Here is a 17,664-nt window from a genome sequence, read left to right on the forward strand (position 1 = left end):
CTGGAGGACAATTACAAGTCATGCATCCTGCTCTTCCAAATAGAGCAAACAACAAAAACCTGCTAAACTAGATGCAGAAATGATGGTTCTTTCACTGAAATACTCAAGATAAGCTCTTCCCTTTTCCACTTCTGATGAGGGTTTTGCATCTTACCTTTGAAGAAGCTGCAGTACACAGAAGTTCTTTGTCACTCATTACTCTCAGGTGCAGCTACTTTCTCCATCAGTGAGTTTTCTGAAGTCAGCATCCAGCTCCTCACTGCAGAAATTATGTCTTCATTACTAGGTTTGAACCTAAATAAGATAATTCAATATTAGCTAATGCTGTAAAGGCTGGGATACTTTCCCTTTGGAAAAAAAACAAAAGAAGAACTGCAGGTTGCTCAGGCTAGGAGTGTAAGAGTCATATATGCAATCCAATGCTGTTTCTTTGACTTAAGAAAGCTTTAAGTTCCTCTTGTACTTCTTGTTTTTAAGAAAATGAATGGAAATACTAGTGAAATTCAGATCGTTTTGGACAGGAGCTGAACCAGTCACAGACCTAAATGTGAAGCACTCTGTATGGTACAGAAAATAAAACAACTTTAGAGAACAATCTAGTTGTATCAAAGGGAGAGACCAGATAATCCAATGCAATACCAGAGAGTCCAATGCAATGCATATTCCTAAGAACTATTTATATAGGTATGTGTGTGCAGTATCTTTTAAAGACAGAGCTTTGGAGGAAACAATATTCTTCAGTTATTTTTCTCAGAGCTTCCACAATAATTACTTTCATGCAGATTGATTACATTAGGACAAAGCAGAGCTGATGATGAATGCAACTCTTTTGCTTTGCCTGTAAAGCAGCTCATATCTAGTGTTCGCCAAGAACGTTGCAGTGCTCATGTAAGAAATATTTAAAACAGATAATTATTAACATTTATTAATTCTATTAAATAGTCAATCTAAGCAATAATAAGAACCCCAAATTTGCACTGAATTAATTTGTTATCTATGCCCACTTTTTAATGAAAGCCTTGAGAAACTTCCACAGTTACTTCAGGCTACGAGTAAATGAAGAACAAGGTTTTAAGAGTCTATTTTCATGATTTGCGGCTCTTTCTTCTGCATCTCATCCAATTACAATCACTTCAGTGATGTTTTCTGTTGTCTGTCTTCAGATGAACGATAAAAGGCAGAATCCATGAAACTGGCTTTCTGTTTTCTCCTGACAAGAAAATAAAGCATGAATTCACATCATATTCAAAGACACTGATCCCAGTACATCTCAGTGAAATAAATGGAGTCTTACATGGGCATAAAGCGAACTCTTATTTGTTCTATGAGCTCAGCAATTCAGGCAATTGACGATCAATTTAGATTAAGTATGTTTATACAATGGAAGGTACTTTTAAAATACAGAGGCTAAAAAACCCCAACATACAAGCCTATTGCACAGAGAATGGGGGATTTGATTCAGCTCTGTAGATGATATAATATTTAGTAGCATTAGAGTTACTTTTGAAGTTAAAACAACATCCTTGCATTTACAGTGGCTTTACTTGCAGATTGTAGTTCTCTTTCTTGAAAGGGCATCACAGCAAGGTAAGATTAAAGTCAAAATTATAAAACACCATTTTGTGGTATTAACTGTAGAAAAAAAAGAGGAACTTTTCCCTTCACTACTTGTCAAGGCCGCTGTAAGAACTTCACTGCTAAATGCTCAGGTTACACATAATCCTCCAGCTGTGAGGCGACAATTAGCACCAAGCTCTCTAGAAAAGCTTTCAGCTCCCAACAGGTGCCTCGCCATTGTGTGCAGGTTTAAATCCAACGCTGGCAGAGTGAACATCCCACCTCCTACCACCCCTCCCCTTTGAAACAACTCTTATTACAGCCCCTATCAGAGCGGCGCCACTCTCATTTTCCCCTCAGAAGACCAAACATGACTTTCACTCTTTTGTTTGAGTGTTTTTCTCCATTATCTTCACCTATCTGACTGGGAGATCTGAAGGCAGGAAGTGAATCTATTTCTGGTGTATTATGAATCCGCTGCTTCTCTCCTGACTGGTGAAAACAGGAGCAAATCCTTTGAGCGCCATATAACTACATCAACAAAAATCAGACAGTCTTTCCCTTTCTCTAGGCAGAAATGACAGTCCAGAAACACCTCAGAAGCCCATCAGTCTGCAACATTGATATTGTATCTGTATAAAGTGAGAATTATAGATCTGAATTTCCCTGTAATGTCATGCACTATAAAATTTCCTTCTCTATCAAAAAAGACCCCATATATATCCTTTCGATTAAAATTCATTTTTGTCCTTTAGCACATCTTCACAAGGCTGGAATGGCAAAGTGCTTCTTACAATTCCAACTAAAAGAGTAAGCACAAACACTGTTAGAACACTTCTCAGAATCTTTCTGGTTTCCAATGCAGAGGCACACTCTATCCAGAAGAAATATTTATTAGGAAGCATTCCCTCCTTACTTGCCATCAAGCTTCTCTGATCCAGTAACAAAGACTTTTTGGCAAAATAAGCCATTTAGAAGCCTGCAGTACTCAAGGGAGGCAGAGTGCCTTGTGAATTAATCATTTATAATGAATAAAAAGAAAATTGTTATGAGGGATATCAAAATATGCCGTAAAACATGACGGCAGTTAAAAGAATAAAGTATCTTGACGTTTGATCTGACTTTTTTTCCATATGGAGACAAAACTGATAATACAAACCAGATATTTCTCTGGTGCAATTCAGTTTGTAAAGTCAAGTTTCCACAACACAATGAGAAGACAGCAAATAAATTAATCATGCGTGATTTCCAGTTCTGCTTTCTGCTCTGCACCTCGTTGATTCCCTTTGCCATTACCTTTCTGGGCCATGCTCATGACTGCTCCTCCCAGTGTCCTGCTGCTCTCTGGTTTCTCTCCACCTCATGCAGGCAGAGCCCAGCAGTTCACACCCTGCCCCTGGCCATCAGTCCCCAGGGAATTCAGCTCCCAAGACTCACAGCTGATCGACTGTAACTTATATCTATGTAAAAACTCCATGCTGCAGGACACATGAGAGCAAACCCCAGCCATGTTCTCTGTACAATCGCACTCAGGATCCTACTCTAACCCAACTTCCAGGTCATACAGAGGATTAGGATCACTGGATTATACAGATCTGGAATTACCATCATGCAATCGAGAACTTCTGCGTGACAGCAAACCCCCCTGGAACTTAAGACATGTAACCTGTTTACCATGAGGGCTTTCTGAAGTATTCCTGCTCAGGAGAGTCTCAGATGGCATCTGCAACTAGTATCGCTTTCAAGACGAAAGCCTGGAGTGTTTCATTCTGGAAACAGCTAGAATGATCATGGACTTTTCTTCCCCTCCACATTATTTTAAAGCTAGTAAATTCATTGACACTGATCTCCTCCTATAACATCCTTTGGTTTCTACAAAGCAGCAAATTCATACTGAAACAAAAATCTTCATCTAAATATTTCCAAACTGCCTTCGCAGAGAGAGGTTTAGTGAGTAACTTGACATGGCTGCAGGATGACAGAGAGACTGCTCTGCCTACTTACTTCATTAGGCAGCTAATCAGCAGAACACACGCAAAGCCAAGCAGACGGGATTTTGACTCCCAGCCACCCTGGATTTCATGCCAATTACAAAGATTAGTGGACAACCTGAAGTCACCAGTATGTGATATGTTGCATTGGACAGTATTAATCTTTCTCAAGGATGCACACTGACTGCAGCAAACACCCTGTACAGGGAGATGAATTTCACTCTGCTGAATTCCTTTGTTATCAACAGCTGAGGATTCACTAAGAGCCTTAAGAACAAGCCAAGATTTAACTAGCCTAGTTTTTCAGTAATTGTAATAAAAAGACAGGTCTTTGAGCAAAATTATTTACAAGCTAAACAAGATTGGAAATAGCATGGAAACACTGAGTAAGTATTGACCACTATAAGCAGAAACAAGGCTCAGAAGCCTATTGCTGTTGACTTCTTGTGCACGTGAAAGAAGGAACTTGTGTTTATTCTGGGGTGCTTCTAAGGAGCCTCTCTAAAACACGAAGGAAGCAAAAGTGAGAATATAAAGGTACTTCATCTGGAAATGCACTGAACAAGTGACAGAGCTGCATCTCAGCACTGAAAGAGGAGCAAAATAATAAGGAAAAGACATCAGAAATAAAGATAGCAGGAAAAGGAAGAAATTAGGAAGCATCTCTATAGGGAAACAAGTGGACAAAAGAGAAAAGGAAGCTTAAGGAGCAAACTGAAAGTGGTGCAAGGATTGCTGGACTTTCAATGTGGGATTCTGCTAGTTTACAGAACTTCATCTGTTTTCCTGAGGAGAGAGCAGAAGGAATGGATGCTCCCCAGTGTGGGATAATCCTCAAGTCAGAGAACATATGCTTTGAGTTTAATCCAACTGCAGAGCTCTGGCAAACATGCTGAATTTATAGAGGCAAATACATCAACTTTAATTTTTTAGCAGCTGTGCCGCCCTTTAACTTCTCCTACCCTGAAGTGTACACTTGTACCCCTTTCTCTTACCTCTAAAAAGCTCAGAGCAGCCCAGCCTTTCTAGCTGCAGCCAACTAACAGCTCTTGCCCACTGGAATTTTCTTTGAGATGTACTGTTATTTTCCACTTCTTCTGCCCATTTTCTTCTTAATCAAACACACACTGAAGTGTCTTCCTAGGAAGGCTGAGCCATACCAGCAGGAACCAAGACTCTCTAGTTCAGCTGGCAAGCTTCTCCCTAGGAATCCCAAATTATCCCAGATCCAGAAAACCTCCTCTCTTTCATGGTTCAAGCTTCTCCTCCCAGACCCACCAGGTCTCCTACCTTTGCTCTAATACCTCCATGCCCTTCAGCATTAACCCTACTCAGTGTATCAGAGCAACAGTAAAAGACCACCTCTAATTGCACTTTTCCTGCCAGCCCTCAGCTGAGGGTTTTACTCACACATCTCAGGTCACTGCTCTCCAGCAAACCAAGCTGCCAGGCCTCTTTACAGAGTTCAGCAGGAGGCAATATCTACACCTCTCCCCCAAACCCAATCAGACCTCTACACCAATTAAGCTTATTGACACCAGATTTTATACATTCCTTAGCAATGACAGCACAGGCTTTCTTAAAGCCAACAAACCTTTTAATGTGGGAGCGCAGCACAAGGTCCCGAAAGGTGAAGTGGTGACAGCAGTCAGCTCTGGCACAGCAGCCCGGTCCCCTTGAAGCTGAAGGGGAGAAAATGATGTTGCAACAATGCTGTAAAAAAGGAGAAAAAAGATTAATTTTCCACCTGTTGTTGTTTTCTTCCCCTGGCAGCTGAGGAAGAGCTGCAGGGAGGTGAGGGGTGCAGGAGGAGTGGGAACCTGCATTTAAAGGCCTCTGGGGGAATGAGTGGGGCATTTGCCTGGGGCAGCAAACACAGAAGAGGGTGAACACGGCTCCCCTGCTTCCCCCTTGCTCCAGAGTACCTCTGGCTGCTCACCCCTAGCCCTGGCTGTCTCTGCAGGGGATAGGGAGGAATGCTCCCTGGGAGACAGGAAGGGAAAATTCCTCCCCACCACCAAACCAAGTGAGCTGAGAGACAACACTGCCTGCTTCCTGTGCCTCGGGTTTCCATTCTACAGATGCCACTAGTAACACCTTGCTGTAGCAAAGTGCTTCTGTAAGCATGAACTGGTGGTAGTTCTGGTTGCAGAGGCATTTCCCAAGGCCAGCCTCTTGTACAAATGCATTGATCCCCTAGAGCACACAGGAACAAGCTGTTGTACACACAGTGCAGGCACCTGTAAATCATACCTACAGAAAGCTATTACCTGCAGGCCTGGGGTTTTGTTGTTTTCTCTGTTTTTATAACTGCTGAACCTACACAAACCCCACTGACACGAATGGGTGCAGAAGCTCAGCACCCCTGAAGACCAGACAGCATGTAAAATTCAGCCAGCTTCTCTTTAGTTTAAAAGCAGGTGTCCCCTGGCAGCGTCCCACAGACTCATTCCTACAAGGGATGCCTCTGGAGCACAGACCAACCTTGCATCTGAGGCACGTCTTGTGAGGACACCACGTTTCTGCCCACCTCCAGCACACGGAGGAAATTCATCTGGCCGAGAGCATCGGAAATGGTCTTTGTGCAGCACGTCAAACAGGCTCCCAGCATTGCTTCACTGAGACATAAATCTCAATCTTGTTTGTTCAGAAATGACTGCTGCCTGGTGCTGCCAAGAAAACCCGGCTCCCTGAAACACACAAGCTCTAATTATTTATTCAGATATTTTTTGGCTCCTCTCGAGCTTTGTATTTTGTTTTCACTTGTCAGACGGAGCACTGGTTGGCTCTAGACTGAACTAGACTATGACCCCTGATTCACTCTTCCACCAATTCTCTCCATATCTCTTAATTGTCTTGAAATAGCCAGACTTGTGCACGGTAATTAATGTCACTGGGAACTCAGACACTTGGAAATCCTAAAAGGATTAGAGTTCTGGAGGGCTGAATGAAGCAGGATCTGCAAATGTAATGGGATGTAGTGCTCTGAGCACAGAACTTCAGACTGGCTGACTTCAAAACCTGGGTCTACGGTGCTGTTCCACCTTTGCCCTTCCCTTTGCAGGAGGAGAATCTATCCCTTTATTTACCTTCTCCCAAGTTAGGGGAATAAATTTTGACTGTGACATAAGTGCTCACACTGTAATCAGCAGGAAAACCTTTCCCTGTTCATCTCAACATATTCAACAACAGATGCCCATCACCTGAAAAAAAGACCAGTCAAAAGTTAAAAACATATATTCTGGGCAGAATATTTTTAAACAGAAAGTATTCAAGATGGAATTGTCTTGACAGTGTCTGCTGGAGACAGGCTCAGGCCAGCTCATTTGGTTTCCAAAATGTAAATGCAAAGCTTGTACAACTTGCTTTTGTATTTTTGTTCTAAAATAAGCAAATAAAACCCTGTTATAAACAAAGAGATGAAAAAGAGTTTTCTTAGTGCTGGTAAATTAAGACATCATTTGTAATACCCATGAGGGGGAAACTTGGGATTTACTGCTTTTGGATCCAAAGTGTCATGGAGCATTAAGAAGAATCCTGCAAAGCTGCCTGACCTCAGGCTCTGTGGAATTCCCTGTCCCACAGCACAACGGGGCTACAGCCCTGCTTCTGCCTTGTAGCAGTATCTGGAAGATAGATCCCATGGGATTTTGGCGTACAGAGGGTAGAAAGGTGGCTGCTGTTTTGCTCAGCTAATCTTTAGTTATTGTACAGTGAAAGATGAATTCATGCAGATGAGGAGAAAGGCAAAGCTAACTGCAAAGCAAACCAGGATGAACGCTTTCTGTAACGTGCACAGACAGATCACACATAGAGAAGTACAAACCTGAAGCTCTCACGTGACTTCCAAGGTAAATTCCAGCAAGTGTCCAGGGTAAACAGAAAATAGCCCATCATATTCCCACAGCAAAAGTGGAATTGTCGGAGTATTGTCAGTTTAACATCATTGGGAGTTATTTTCTCTGTGTTGTGAGACTGTAGATGCAGGCTGTAAGACAATAAATATTCCACAACAGGAACAATAAATATTCCATAATATCCTATTCCAAGAGAAAGATATTTCAAAATTCAAGCTTCTTTCAGTCTTACTTTTAAAATAAAATATAAAGAGAATCTGGATATTTTATAAATATACATGTTGGAGCCAGGCTGAAAAAGCGGATTTTCTTGTTCTTCAGACTTTCCGTTTCAAGCAAACAACTAAACAGCACTTGCATATGCCACAAGTGTCAGCCTCTCTTTCAAAGCTTAACAAGAACAGAGCTGGATCTCATCCATCCATTTCCAAGAGCTTAGATCCCTAAATCCCAGTATCACATCTTGTAGAGTTACTGATATAATATAAACCCAATATTTTCCATCCATAAAGACATCAACACCCAGCTCTGCCAAGACAGAGACCTTCTCAGCCGAGGAGTGTTACACGATGCATGGGCAGAGTTTCATACTCAGACACATACATGAAATAAAATCATAAAATGCCTTAAGGTCATCCTAGGAGAATGATAGCAAACCTGACTGGAAAGTCCAGGCTGATTCATTGAGAAGTTATCAACTGAGTTTTAATCTTTTCATGCTTATGGAAAAAGCTGCTTGCAGAGGTAGCCAGGAGGATTTGTCACTGTAAGAACCTGCTATTTTGTGTTGCTACTGAACAGCAGATGAGCAAGTCTGCAGGGCCCAGACTTTGAAGACAACTGGTCTCTCAGCCACCCCTATGATTAGATGGTTGTGATTTTTGACAACTGAAACCCAGCAATTACCACGCCAACTATGTGCGAAGGAAAAAAAATGTGTGTGATTTGGGCAAATAATTAGTTAGATGAAGAATATTTTTAACTTTGTCACTGACCATCTATGTCAAGTGTAGGGAAGAACAGAGACAGTAATTCCAATGTTGTTTGATTTTTAGAAAACATTCCAACAGTTCCAAGTGTTCATCTTTCCAGTGGTAATATCATCCACTGCGTGGATAGTGTGATATCATACACAGTGTGGATAGTGTGTGTGTGATTCATGATACACAGAAACAGTTACCTAAGGGCCAGGTCTCGAGGAAACAAACGAGTTTCAGAATTGACAATGTGCCAGTTCTCCAGGGTTCCAGCCCTGGGTGAAACAGGAACAGAAATATGTTACAATATAAATATTCTGGTGATGTGTCTGAAATCACTGTAGTGCTCACGGAACAGTTTCTGGTGAACAAGCCTCTGCTGTACAAAACTCCACTGCTGGCTCTGAATGTCCTTTTTGCTGACAGCCTTGGCAGAGAAGGCGAGGACTCACTGATAAGAAGGGACTCGTATCTCCAGAGGTTGTCCTCAGGTCAGAGCTGAGGAATGTTGGCCGGGTGGCACAGTGAGCATGTGCTGCTGCTGCCTGAGTCTGTTGATCTGTTTCTCCCCTGAGCACTTCATGCCCCATGACATAATTAGGACCAAGAGTACAGCAATATACAGAAACCCCAAATATTTCATCAGTGACAACAACGTCAAGAACTACATTACTAAGAAATAAAACATTTTTGAACCTCAGGAGAAGAATTAGACTGGAAAGAAACCCTCAAATATAAAATTTTAATTACCAGATATTAGGAAATAACATTTCCTTTGGGGAGTTTTTCTGAAACTAGACACTGTAATATTTCTTGTGCCTTTTTCCCACTGTTGGAGGCAGGGTGCCAGCCTAGATGAACAAAGGCATTGCCTCTGCCATTGCCAAAACTCGCACACACCTGTAAGAAGCTTATACCTAGAGATCATGCTGAGGTTTCTAAGTGTCAGTCCCTTGAGCAGCAGAAAGGAAATGCAGTTCTTAAGTAATTGCAAACCCCTTTTAGTCCAGAAAGACAGAACAAGCAAACCCAAGTTTTACTCAAAGGCTGAGCCATCCAGGGTGACTGTCCAAGGGCCACAAAAGTGGCAGGAGTTGGAGGGGCCAGAAGCAGAATCCACACAGGGGAGACTCCCCCATAACAGAGACTATGCTTGTGGCCTAACGGGATCACACAGGGAACCACTGGGATACTACCTGGAGGTTGCCACATTCCTACCAGCACTTGTGCATGAGGAATGAACTGCAGAGCCCTCAGGTCCTAGAGAAAAAACATCCTGGTAGCTAGAAAGCTGTTTTCTTGCTTTTCACATTTGATGTGAGGTCACTGAGACAAAATATACATAACTAGCAATGTGTATGTCTTTTAAGTCATCTGTGGAAAATCTAAACTGAAATCTTCATGATTTTCAAGTACTTGGCAATATCACTTCTCTCTTTTTCTCCTTCACTGAGCAGAAACTAACATACCACTGTGTCGATTAAGGTCAGGCTTATCTGAACGGTCTCTGAACTACTAATTCTTCTCTCTCCCAAATGTGAAATCCAAACCTGTTGAAACTGGCCTCTCTTTTCACAAAACAGGATGTGAAAAGAGGGCTGATAGCCCTGAAAGTAATGAGAAAACACACCAAAAAGTTTGCTTTTGTAATGGTGTTCACAGTCTAAATGTCACGAGAGATTTTTAATATATCAAATACTCACGGAATTTTATAAGAATATAAATCAGGGACATAAAAATTCAGAAATGTATATTTGTGACAAATGTACTTGTGTACAACTTGGATATGTATATACATATACAGTGTGTCTGTGTGTGTATTGGGAACCAGTTATATCTACCTGCATATACGTGAGAGGAGTGGTTTCTTTGCTACCTACCTTTTGTGCACAAAAATAACCAAGAGCCAGGTCCTTAGAGGAAACAACCATAAAAGAAGAGTATTTAACCAAAATATTCTGATCACAGAGGCTTCAACCTCTATCAGGGTCTAACTATGTAAATAACTATTAGATACGTAATCGGCCTTTGATCAGTGCTTTTCCAACATATACAGTGATGGTCACAGACATACGAATCCCTCTCAAGTCATTTAATGCATAAAGCTAAATATTCAGAACAAAGAGCTCAGGTCTCAGAGTGCTGCCTGCTCTCATATGGCCCAACCTTGATGCACTTAGCAAATTTCCTGTATGGTTCTAGGATATTCCTATTAATCCTATTGGAAACAAACAAACAAACACAAATAGCCAATGTGACCTTTCAAAGGAAGTGACTGATATTCTTACCTATTTAAACCTGTGCTATTCTGCACTTCAGCCAATCCATCAGTTCACTTTTACATACCATAATGGTAGTTTGTGATCAGATTGGGTCGATACTTGTCATAGTTTTTCTCTTGTGGATTTTGTGACTGTCTGTTTGTCTCTTAAAAGGAATGCCTGTTGTCTTATTCAAAATCAGACATCAGGGACAAGCAAAGACACAACTGTTTTGGACACAGAACATGAAGTGATGATTAATCTTTTCCCTGTGCATTCCTCTCAGATGCTTCCTTCACCTCTCACTTTATTCAGTTCTCAAAAACCATCTGGCTTACAGTTCTTTTTTCTTTTTGGTATATGTTGCCTAATTTTTGTTAGTCATGAAGAAAAGCTGAAACCAATGATGATGTGACTGTACCAGGTGCCTGATATTACATCATGCTGGACATTATCTTGCAAAACAATCAAATACTTATTTTGGCTGAAGGGATTTTTTCCAGAGTAGGACTGAATATTCTTCCCATGTATTAGTTTCTATACTACTACACAGAGAGCTATGAAATGAAAGAGAATGATGCTTAATAAACAGACATGTGTTCTCTAGAAAAAGTAAATGTCAGTCTTTCACTTGTACCTTTGTGTATCAAAATCATGTAAGGAATGCCCTCATTCTGTACATAAGATACACAGTCCTCAGCCTTTATAAGCTGTACATTGATACAATCAAGGTATCTTGTATAACGACAGGCACAAGCATGGTTCAAGGTAGGGTAACATCATGTCAAAAAAACCTCAGCCCTCACAAAAAAGGCTGACTTGAGCTCTTAAGCACACTGAGCCATCCAGCCAGAGAGAAGTGCTGCCTTTCAGGAAAAGCAACACTTTGCTTTGATACATGGACTTGTCCCACATTGAAACATTATTCATTAAACAGATGTTGAGCTAAACCATTACAAATAAACCACTTCCCCAACTGGGCATCCTTCTACCAAATTAAAAATGCTTTTCTTTCTCTCAGGTGAAATTCTCTCCAAAGCAACATGCCCAGATATGGGTGTTTAGTTGAATAATTTACCATACAATTCCTCTGGTTTACACTCACAGTTTAGCTAAGCCAAGTGAGATCCAGGATCACTCTGCTGCCATTGGACATGATGTTGGACAGGCACTTGCAAAGGACATTTCATCTAACCAGGGCACTGTATCTTGACTGTCTCAGCCACTTCTCTCATGGTGTGATGGATCATCTCTCTCTTTCCTTTTTGGCTACACAGGGAACTTAGACAAACGGAAATCTAATTTTTGTCTGAAACTCAGGCTAAGTGTCTGCTCCCTTTTTGATCTGGCTGCTGGGACTAGGAAAAGCAGTCCTTCCCTGGAAAAAGGGTTAAAAAGGATCACCAGGAATTACATTCAAAGTGCCAGGGGCCTTCTGTTTCCAAATAAAAGCTCTTGGCCCTTTCTTTTTTGAGACATCCAATATGTTTGTATGTTTGTGTTGCTCATTTTCATTAAATTCTCAGTCAGGGCTTCTGCTTCTGGGGCTACACAAAAGTTGAGACACCCTTTTTGTTCTTTTGTTCCCCTTCACAACAATCAATTAACTAAATGATTAAATTCTGCTCAAGCCCACACGTTTTTTTAAGCCAAGTAGTTTGATATCAAATTGTCACAGCACAAACATTGCTTTTATAGCATTATTTTATCTACTTTCTTGAAATGAAATGTCTCTTGGGTTCTAAATCATTGATTAAACTCTTAGCACTATTACACACCTTCACTAAAGGCAACTTTCAAAGGCCTGTGCAGTGACAGTATAATGTTTCACTGAAATTTGGGACTGTGGAGCCATGACAGACACTGTTACATAGTAAGTTTGACCCTAAATGGCAATCCCAGAGAGATAAAAATAAATCCTTCCTCTATCTTTCTTCACCTTTTCCCCCCCTTTTCTTGTTTTTCAGGTTTCTAATGACCTGCATCATACATAAAAAAAAGACTATTCTATTTTCTCACCAATGTAACTGGATTTGTACTATAAGACTATTAGAAGAAATATACTGATTTCAGGACTTTCTAAAGGCTGTGTAAAATCAGAAAGTAGCCCAAACTCCGTGAAACTAATTCCTGAACAAAGAATAAATGAATAGAATTAAAATACATGTAGAAAAGAAGTACTATGGTAAAAATTACAGATTTACAGCAACAGTTTGTGATCAAAGGTTTCTAAGCTGCTATTGCATAAAAGCTCTGCTCTGTTGTTGAAGAACATTACAGCTCCTCTATTGTTCTCAAACACAGCCCAGGTCAAAGAAGTAGCATAACAAATCAATTAATGTCCTACCTGCCTCCTTCACTAATTAGAGACTCAGCCTCCTCTCTCTCTGCTCTTGATATTTGAAACTTCTCAGAAGGTGAAGATTAAAGTAGCAGCTCTCAAACTTTTCCAGAGGGTTTCCTTTTTAAGCCGTACCTTCCCTGACAAGTATGGATTCAGCAGAGGTGAAAGAGCACGAGGAAATTTTTCCATCTCTGCTGCTTGTATTTGTTTTTATTCACCCCTATAAACACAATCTGTACAAACACTTCTACAAAGGAATCTCCTTATCATCCTTCCTCCAATTCCAGTTCTAAAAATATTCAGATTATCCAGAATATTAAATCTAATTGTTCATGTTTCTCCATGTTCCAGGAAATATGGCCACAGTACACATACAATAAATGTCCCATCAGCAGCCCTGCTTTCATAATCATCTTTCAGATACAAACCAGCATTGCCTGTCTTTTTTTTTTTTCCATAAGAGAAATTCTTCAGTACCTGTCTCTGAATTCACACTTGACCTTTTAGATGCATGTTTTCTACTCTCCCTCACAGTCATTTCACTCGGAACAGATAATAGGACTATTATCTCCTATCATTGCTATTTGGCTTCCTGTACTTCCCATCCCTTCAAGTCTCACTTAGGAAACCAGGACAAATTTAACCTTCACCATTGTGCCGAGCCTGCCCGTCTGATCACACAGAGGGGAGCAGCTACATGGTGCACAGCCTCCTCCACCTAATAAATAAACTGCACAAACATGTACACTGGTCCTAAGCAGACTTTGCTACAACAAGCCTTTTTATAGCTTGTGCATATGTAGCAACTCAACAATTTGCAAAAGTAATTCAGGTAAGTATAGAAAGACACTATCAGGGCTTTTGATTCATTGACATTTAAGCAAAAAATGAGCAGAAAACAGCAGCACTGATCCTCATCCCAGAATGAAGAGTTTCTAAAAAGATCCTGCTTTGGCCGCAATGTAAAGACTGTACCTAAAATGGCTTTGAGCTTTGTAAGAAAGGAGGAAGCTTTGATTGTTGAGCCAATGGCCAAATGAGGCAGAGGAAGCTCAGCTGCTCAATGAACATTACAGAAGAGAAGGAAACAACAGGTATCCTTAGAGTTCCGTGGACACTTCATTTGTGCAGTTTTGTCTCTGTCTCTGCCTAGAGACAAGCAAGAGTGTTTATGCATCTGATTTAGTGGCTTCATTTCCTAGCCTGTGTCGATACAGCTCACATACTGAAGCAAAAAGCCTGCTTCAGTATTACAGTGACATATTAGGGTGCAAAATGTGTTTCTCTTTATAACAAACATCAATCTGGTTCCTCAAAGTGGAATAATACACCTTCTTTCCACATACCTTCTTTACAATAAAAGAAAGTATATGAAAATAAAATGCATTTGCTAAAATCTAAAGCTGCCACATGTGAGGTGTCATTACACGGACCAGACTACGACTTACCTCTGCCCCAGCTAGAATGGGACAGGATGGACAGGCCTGTTTCCCTTGAAGACATCTTTCATGACAAGAGAACCATCAGTCAGTACCAGCTGACTTCATAAGCTCCATGAAAAAGTTACTTGTCTTTTCTTCAAATCAAATCCCAGTCACTTGTTTTTCAATATATGTTGCCAACGTTAGAGCACAGGGACCTAATCCAATCTAATTATCAAATGTGCCGGGGTTGGTTTCCATTACACAACTTTTCTGTGTGTAATATAAGAATTTGCTCTTTGTTGATACAGCTTCTTGGACAAGCACAGATTTTGCATGAGTACACACAATCGAATACGACACTGGACCAAACTCTGCACACACATGTATCATACATGAGTATGGGCTTCTCTGCACATGAAAACTGTGCTGGAGCGATGCAAAGAATGATTACACCTAAGCAAATGCCTGCATATGCAAACCTGAGGCAATTAAGTAGGAGCACTTTTGCAGGAATTCTGGTTTTGGAAGGGTTAATTCAGAGCTTCCCTCCTCTTTGAACACAGCACTTAAGAGCCATGTCCACAGAGGCTCTGTGCACTTGCGGCATTCCCTGAAGTCAGTGGGAGTGAGGGCTTCTTCCAGCAGTAAGCCATACACACATAAACTAAGTTAAAATATATTGTTTACATACTACAAACCTAATAATTCACAGAATCCTTGGCATCGCAGCGCAGGGCTTTCCTTCAGACACAGCCACTTCTCCAGAGCAAGTTTTTCACGTCTTGGTAGCAGTTGACCCAAGAACCATTTTCAGACATAAGTCAGTGTTTTCTTAACCTGCCAGTGCCCTACTGTAAGCACGTTCATCATGCAGCTGCGCTCTTAGTCAAAGCCCCTTGGGAAGGAACCGCAGTGACTGCCCAGTTTCACTATGGGATCTGAGCAGTGTTAGCGCAGTGCGCCCTGCTGGACTGCGCAGCGGCTCCGGCACGTCCTGCCCGGGCACTGCCACCACGCTGGCTCCATTCCCCATCCTACAAATGCATCCAGCACATCCCAGATTGGAGCAGGGCTTGTCCTTTCGCTCTTCTGCTGTGCTCACAGTTTGAACGTGTTTATCGGAAGCTAAGCTGGTAGAGAATAGAAACAGCAATCAGAGCACAGCAGTGCTGGGGTTATTTCTGACAAGTCTCAAAGGAGCTGCTTTATTTCTCTTTTTCTGCAGTTCAGATTATATTTATTCTGATTTTTTTGCTATGGGTTTAGTCATTCCTTCCTCATTTCAAACTATCACAGAAGTTAAAAATCGCAGTATGTTAGATCCAGTTAGTCCCCCTAAAATTTGTCTCAGCCTCAAATACCTTCACAGATACCAATTACAATATTAGTTGATTATTAGTCTTATTTTAAGCAGCCCCTTACTCACGGCAACCTCTCACCAAATGGTCCAAATTCAGTTCAAATGTATCATCTCCTAGCTGGAATAACCGTTTTGAGAAACCAGTGGAGAGCTCATCCATTAAAACCAGAGTTATGGAACAGTTAGCAAGGGCTTCTATTACTCAATATGTAAGATGAGTGATGTAATTCCATCATAAGTTCATAAAAAATGGGTATCTAGAGGGAAATTCTGACATCATCCTCAAAAGAGCAAGTCTGTTTAGTTATCTTTTTCTGTGAGTAACTTTTAGACAGAAAGATGACCTTTACTTCCAGCTTTTCCTAAATCTTTCTTAGATGACACCTCTAACAGCACAAAATGTTTTAATAGAAAACAAGTAACTTGAGCAAGATGATTGTGTCATTATGAAATATTCTGATTTTCCAAAAGCAGATGGAAAAAGCTTATGTTGAAAGGCATTTCTCAGGAAATGTTAGAAACATCTTTTCTACGGATTGTATGTTGAAGGAAACAGAAAATGATCTAATGAGAAAGGACAGAATCCAATTATTCTACAATTGTATTTCTGTCAGGAGCCAATTTTAGGCATTCCAGTAAAAGGCAAAACCCCAATTCTGAACCATACAGAGACTCAATGGAAGAAGTTAAAAACCAGAGCAGGTGTTGGAAAATTGTATCTGCCCTTTTTTTGCTGTTTGTTATCCAAAAATGCAAATTGCTTTTTACCAGAAACCTTCTAGCTATGCTTTAGCTTGAGAACATTTAGCATCTATTCAGGCTAGTGCTGAGAAAGCCATAAATGTCAGCACACAGCAGTGTGGATTTTATAATCACACGTCTCTCAACATCCTTCTATGTAACACACAGGACTAGGTAATTGCAGAACAATTTCTTCAAATCTTATAATTAAAGAAAATTGGGATAGAAAAAATAGAGAAGCACAGAAACTTAAGAATTGGGGCTGACAAATACTTAGAATTGGCCCCATTTTCTTAAGTAACTACAATGTGCAAACACCAGAACTATAAGAAATCAGCAATTTACATTCCCATATAAGGTTCTTCAAAATGAAAAGCCTCTCTGCTTTGTTAATGGTATAAATAGTGTAAATATGCAAAATTCCTATTTCCACAGCCACGAGCAGAGTCCTTTCCTGGTTACAGACACCCTCACCCTATCCTCAAACCTAAACAGCACGATTTGCTCAATCCTTAGATCTAGACAGTATTGTTAAAAGTGCACTTTTCTCTTTAAAACTCGTTGTCACTGCAGGATGGGTCCATTGCTTGAGAAGGGCAGCACTGAGCCACTTACACTAAGCAGAGTTTGACCTCAGGTTTCATAAGCAGCATCCATCAAAGTCATCACCACAGCTCCACTGGCAGCAGCAGCCCAGGACTGTGGCCTGTCTTACACATCCTTCTGGCAGAGAGCTGTGCTGGTGAGCCACAGGCTCAGCCTGAAGCACCTCCTCAAAGACCTGTAGGACATCAACTAACCTCACAACCCTCCTTGATGGGCTGGACAAGTAACACAACATAGCCCAAGCACCCATATCCTTCCACAAACACATTCCACTCTGACCTTCAGTACCCAGATGCCACTTCAGTCTCGAGTGGTCTTCCAACACACTGAAAGTCAGACCCACAGCATCCACCAACATTTCTGTTCTGGGCCTCAAGTGAAAGCAGCACTCTTCATTACTCAGATGAGTAAGAGCTAAAGAATGAAACTACGGAACTCACATCCCTCAGTACCTCTCCAAAGGTCTTTGTCCCCCCAATCCCTTCACTATATATTAACTGGCCTTTGTTCTCTTTTGCTTTAGTGCACTTTAAATACCTAGCAGAG

The 17,664-nt window shown here is 41.0% G+C and overlaps 1 long non-coding RNA gene across 1 annotated transcript in view; it reads right to left on the reverse strand.

Annotated features, from left to right (window-relative positions):
* Positions 1–974: 974 nt before the first annotated feature.
* The window catches only part of LOC115612668, a 40,963-nt gene continuing 24,273 nt past the window's right edge, over positions 975–17,664 (reverse strand). The window contains exons 4-7 of the long non-coding RNA XR_003993109.1: positions 7,375–7,536; positions 6,033–6,238; positions 5,143–5,261; positions 975–1,210 (exon numbers count right to left, since the gene is read on the reverse strand). This is a non-coding gene — a long non-coding RNA (uncharacterized LOC115612668). The remainder of the gene's footprint in view (positions 1,211–5,142; positions 5,262–6,032; positions 6,239–7,374; positions 7,537–17,664) is intronic.

Source organism: Strigops habroptila, chromosome 9 (genome assembly GCF_004027225.2).
Source record: "Strigops habroptila isolate Jane chromosome 9, bStrHab1.2.pri, whole genome shotgun sequence".
Classification (NCBI taxonomy): Eukaryota; Metazoa; Chordata; class Aves; order Psittaciformes; family Psittacidae; genus Strigops; species Strigops habroptila.